A 6,000-nucleotide genomic window follows, 5' to 3' on the forward strand; every position below is an offset into this window, starting at 1 on the left:
TCAGAAATGAAATTAATCAGTAGTTCTTTTCTCAGTTAATGACTGATATTGAAGTTCAAAAATCAGTTATAGCTTTAATTAAGTCATTCTTCTTTGAAAACTCTATCATTCTGACTATAATGTCTGAATTCAGTGCAGAATTTCTTATTCAGAATAAGAATCTCTGACAATCAGCAGTAGAATCTTTGTTAAACACAATAATTCTATCTAAGAGAGATGAAAAGTGAGACAAATTCATTCTTCATGATATTTCAGTTGAAATTTTTGACTGTGAAGAAGAAATACTACTTCTCAAAAATGAATTAGAAGAATACAACTCTATTCAACTGAGAAAAAAGTCTGTATAACTAAATTCAATTAAGTTCAGACAAAGCAGAAGAAATGCCTCTGTTCTAGTATATATAAAGACACTTGTAGACTGATCATGTGACCGTGTCTGGGACCAGGACCAGATTTTTTGATAGTCTCATTACCAATTCAACTGATCCCATTACACGGTTTTAACATTAGATAGTAGTCTCATACTGTCTCAGTGGGACTTACTGTCTACTCTTGTCACATTTTCCAAATGGGACCATGATTTTCACTTCTCAATTTAAATTATTTTTATTGCTTTAAATGACTTTAAATCTCATTTGAGCGTTACCAAAAAGCATTACTTTTTAAAAAATTAAAAATAGTCTAAAAAAACCTTAAAATGTCTAAAAATAGTAACTTTATGCCAAGAATGGGACTAAATGAGACCAAATGAGACCACTTTCTCATTTTTTTCAAGTCATGGTTCAATTTTAAGATCTGATATATAGTCACTTTACATGTTTTTTTGATGGCCAGTCCCAGCGGGATTGACGCCAAGAAATGTATGAGACCAGACCAAATGAGATCAAATGTGAAATTCATGGTCCCAGCGGCCAGTCTAGACACTTGAACAGTCAAAGATCTCTGAAGTAAGAGTAGTAGGTTTGAAAATGAGAGTTCATGAATACAAAGACTCAAGAATGAATCTCCAAGCTCAAACACAGTGTTCAAACTGTCAAAGATATGAATACTTTACAATCTCCTGTTTCAGAGACTTAAAATATGCATTCTGTATCAGAGATCACAAAACTAGTAAGTATAAATGTGAAACATGCTCAAAAAGAGATGAAATATGTCAATATACTCTGCTTAAATGCTCTAATTACAAAGAAAAACATGCATCTAGCTCAAAAGAATGTATGTTTACTTCAAAAACTCAAAAGAACTGAAGAAAAGATGAAGCTCAAAGCAAATCTAGAACTGAAGAGAATAGTCAAGTCAGTAAACTCACAACTGAAAGCTTAAAAAGAAGAAACTCTTAACTATCTAAATCTTCAAACTTCAATTCTTCAGCTAAATGTAAACAGAATTTGAATTCTCAAACTTCTGTCAAGATTAGAGAATTGAGAAATGACTCTGATAATAAACTAGATATAATACAATCAGTTGAGATTTCTACTTTTTAGAATAGTTATAATCTACTATCTGATGATAGTGATTAGATTCTACTCTACTCTCTTTTAGTATGAATATACAATAAAAACAATAAAAAAAGTTTAAAAACTCTTCAAAAATCACATTTATTTAAAATAATATAAATAGAAACTCAAATTATATTTATTCTTGTCTTCAAATTACATTTGAATAAAAATTTGATTTTATACTGCTTCAGAAGCTGAATTTTAATGCTGAGTAAAAATATATCATTTCTCATTCAAGCTACTACTGCTTTTTATCTCAAAAGTCTGAGATAAAGTCAAGAGTAGTAATCTATGAAAGAAAGAGATCAAGATATTAATTTAATCTAAGATTTGATATCATGTCTGACTCTGATATTCTGATGAGTGATATTATAGATAAAGAGAATGAGCTTAATACTATACAGCATATAAATATCTATAATGAAAAGCCATTGAAGATAAATAATAACATCTGAATAATTAATAGAGAATTTCTGAACATAACTTCATTAAGAAACTCTATAATTGTAGAAGATTTCAATGCACATCATCTCTGATGAAATTCAGAATGTAAAAGAGCAGTAAGAGCTGATAACCTGATTGAATGAATCTTGAGCATTCAATAGATTTAGTTAACAAGTCTGATCAATAAACATTCTTTAGAAAAGGCATGAAACAGAAATCTATTATAGATCTAATCTTCATGTCATAAAATCTAATAGAAAAAAGACTTGTAAACTGATTTATTAATTCAAATGAGATATCAGAATCAGATCATGAGATTATGCAATTTGATATTGAACTCAGTGTGAAATAAATGAGTGAAAACTCTCTTCTCTCTAATTAGTTTAACTTTGAAAAAGCTGACTGAAAGGCAGTTGAAGAAAGCATAAAACTGTTAAATTCTGAAAGACAGAGTGAGCTGTATTGAAATCCTGGTCAAGATATCTCAAATGAAATGCTTGAGAATAGAGTGAAGCTTATTACATCTATTATTCTAGCAACTGTTAAAGACAATATTTCAAAGAGAAAGTCTTCTGAGTATTCAAAATCTTGATAGAATGAGAATATCACATCTAAAAGAAAACAATTGACTACTACTAGAAGAGATTGAAAGAATGATATAATTTCTGATAAAGAGTTCAAAGCTGTCAGAAATGAATATTTTTCAGATATCAAAAAAGCTAAAACAGACTACTGAAATAAATTTCTTGAAGAAGTATAAGAAAAAGAAGTTTTTAAAGCTTTTAACTATACTAAAACAAGAAGTGTAGCAAAACTTCCAATCTTAGAATATGAGTTTCAGAATGAATCATATACAGCAAACTCTTTTGAGAAAAAATATCAAGCTTTTATAAGATCTCTTTTTCAAAACTCATCAGATTCAGATTCAGAGAAAGAGAATATATCACTTCTCAACTACATTGATGAAAATGACTGGGAATGGCCTGATCTTACACAAGATGAATTAGAGTCAGCTATTTTCTCAAGTTCTGTTAAAACTGCTGCAGGGCCTGATTCAATTAATCACTTGATTATTCAAAATACATACTCCTACTTAAAGAATGAATATTTTGAGCTCTTTTTCAATCTCTTGAAAAATGAATATCATTCTGAATGCTGGAGAGAAGCCACTGGAGTAATTCTTACAAAGCCTAATAGAAAAACTTCAATTTCTAAGTTATATAAAGTAATATCTCTATTGAACTGTCTAGAAAAGGTTTTAGAAAAGATAATAGCTACTTAACTATCTTTTATAAGCTCTGTCAGTAATTCTCTTTTATTCAGTGAATAAATAAGAAATAGAAAACAGTGTTCTACAATTGACACTGTTCTCTCAGTTGTTCATAATATTCAAATAGCAAAGCATGAAGATCTGGTCTCAACTGCAGTTTTTATTGATATAAAAGAAGCATTTGATTATGTTTCAAAGTCAAAGCTAATTCAGACATTGAAGATGTTAAAACTGTCACTTTCTCTAATAAAATGAGTTAACTGTTTTATATCTAAAAGAATTATACAACTTTTCTTTGATGGAATGAAACAAGACAACACTGAGATAAAAATAGAAGTATCACAAGAATCTTCAATCTCATTCATTTTATTTGCAATATACACTGCATATCTATTCAAGAATAGAAATATGAGAATAGTGAGATCTCTGAGTTATGTGAATGATATTGATCTAGTCTACAGCTTAAAAACTATCAAAGAGAATTTAAAAGTGATTGAAGAAGCTGCAAAGGAAATCTTTGTTAGAGCAGATATCAATCAAATTTAATTTAATATAAATAAAACTGAGTTAATTCATTTCTTTTCTAGATTCAATGAGAAAGAACTGTCTCTATCTCTTTTAAATAGAGAGATTAAACCCAGTGTAAATATCAAATGATTAGAAGTATGGTTAAACTCCAAGTTGAACTTTAAATATCACATTCAACAAAGAACTGTCAAGGCAGAAAGACTATTGAATAACATAATCAGACTATCAAATACAGAGAGAGGTCTATTCTTTCAGGCTATGAGACAGTTATATATAGCCTGTATTATATCAGTAACTGATTATGAAGTTCAAGTTTAGTGAAATAATCAAGGGAATTTCACTGAACTCTTTCAAAGTCTGTAAAACAGAGCCTTGAGAAGAATTCTGAAAGCATTCAAATCATCTTCTATTAAAGCAATGAAAATTAAAGCTTCAATTCCTTCTTCTGCTATTAGATTTGAAAAGGCCTGTATGAACTATGCTCTGAGAGTTATAAAGATGAGCTCAAATCATATAATCAGAGAAAGAGTCTTGTCTTCATTTTCATCAATTAACTCTGAAAATGAACTGAATTGAAATAGATTTCTTGATTGAAATGAAAATGATTCTTCAAAGAAAATGTCTTCTCAACTTTACAGACTATGCTCTCTGATTAAAAATCAATTTTCTTCTTTAAATGTTGAAAAAGTGAATCATGAGAAGTTATCTCTCTGAAGAGAAAAGCTTGAATCTCTTATAGACTTATAAATAAGTGAACTATCAAAAGAGAAAGAATGTGAACAGCATTTGAAGAGAATTTCTACAATCAAGATAAAAGACTCTATTCTGATTTATTCAGATGGCTCAAAGAATGAGAATCTGAATAGATTAGGCACAGACATTGCTTATACTGAAGATAATATCAATTTTATCTCAGATTTCTGAAATCTAGGCTGTGAATCTGAAGTCTTTGATGCTGAACTATTTATAATAGTGAAAGCTTTCAAACTCATAGAAATAAAATCTCATAAAAGAGGAAATAGTTTGAAAGAGGCATGGATGTTCTCTGATAGTCAAGCTGCTTTAAAAAGACTTAGAAATAGTCAGATTCATAATGATCAAATGAATCTTGAACTGATCTTAAACTCTGTTTTGAAAATTCAAAAGAGAAGAACATTAAAGCTGATAATTCATCTGCACTGAGTTCCTGCTCATATGAATATTCATGACAATGCATTGGCTGATTCAGCTGTAAAAAAGGGTGCAGAATTAAGCAGATCTATTCAAAAAGTTGTGTCCTGGTCTTTTATAAAGAGAAAAATAAAAGAATCTTGTTTAGACAAGTGAAATGAAAGCTGGCAGAAACAAAAGAAGAGTATACATTATTCAAGATTTGAAACAAAACCCAAGTGGAAATCTTGTTCAATTAAATGTAAAAAGAAAATATTCTCATCTATAATACAGCTGAAACTAGGACATGGCTATTTCAAATCTTATATACAAAGATTTGATGATAGATTTGACTCAATAGAATGCTCATTCTGCAATGTAAATGAGAATCCTGAGCATATTGTAATGCACTGTGTGTTATACAATAGTCTCAGAGTCAGATTGAAAGAGAAGTATGATCTAAATCAATTAAATATGAGATTCTTATTCTCAACTGAGACAGGAATTAAATATTTAATAGACTTTCTATCAGAAACTCAAGCAGCTACAAGAAAATGGCTAAATTCAGAATTATCTGAATATGAAGAGGAGGAAATCAATCAGATATAGTCTGTTAAAACAGCTATATACTATCTTTTAATAATTTGTTTTGTTACAGTCTTTCTTTACTTTATCTTTTCCTTTCAATTTCTTTCTGTCTATCTATTTAATGTGTCTATCTTTAAGACTGTGTTCTCTTTTCCTTTGTCATGATATTGTCAAATGGTTTCAAAGTATCAGAAGATGTTAAAACACTGCAATTTGTAAACAGTTTTTGTATTCTGAGCTGGAATTTTCTGATTTTGCATATCTGAAATTGATGAATGTATAATAGTTAACTTTACAGATATAGGAAAAACCCTGAGAACTAAAAGTTCTCAGGTAGATGTCATAGTCTCTGACTGCATACATCTATAATTGAAGAATAATAATAATAATAATAACATTCATCTCTGATTTTGACATCAAGATTCTAGAAGCAGATAATCAATCTTGAGAGAATAGAATGAAGATTAATATGCTTAAGAAGACACTAACTATTGAACTTCTACAGACTGTTATAAGTGTAGA

Source organism: Blastomyces gilchristii (assembly GCF_000003855.2).
Source record: "Blastomyces gilchristii SLH14081 genomic scaffold supercont1.8, whole genome shotgun sequence".
Lineage (NCBI taxonomy): Eukaryota > Fungi > Ascomycota > Eurotiomycetes > Onygenales > Ajellomycetaceae > Blastomyces > Blastomyces gilchristii.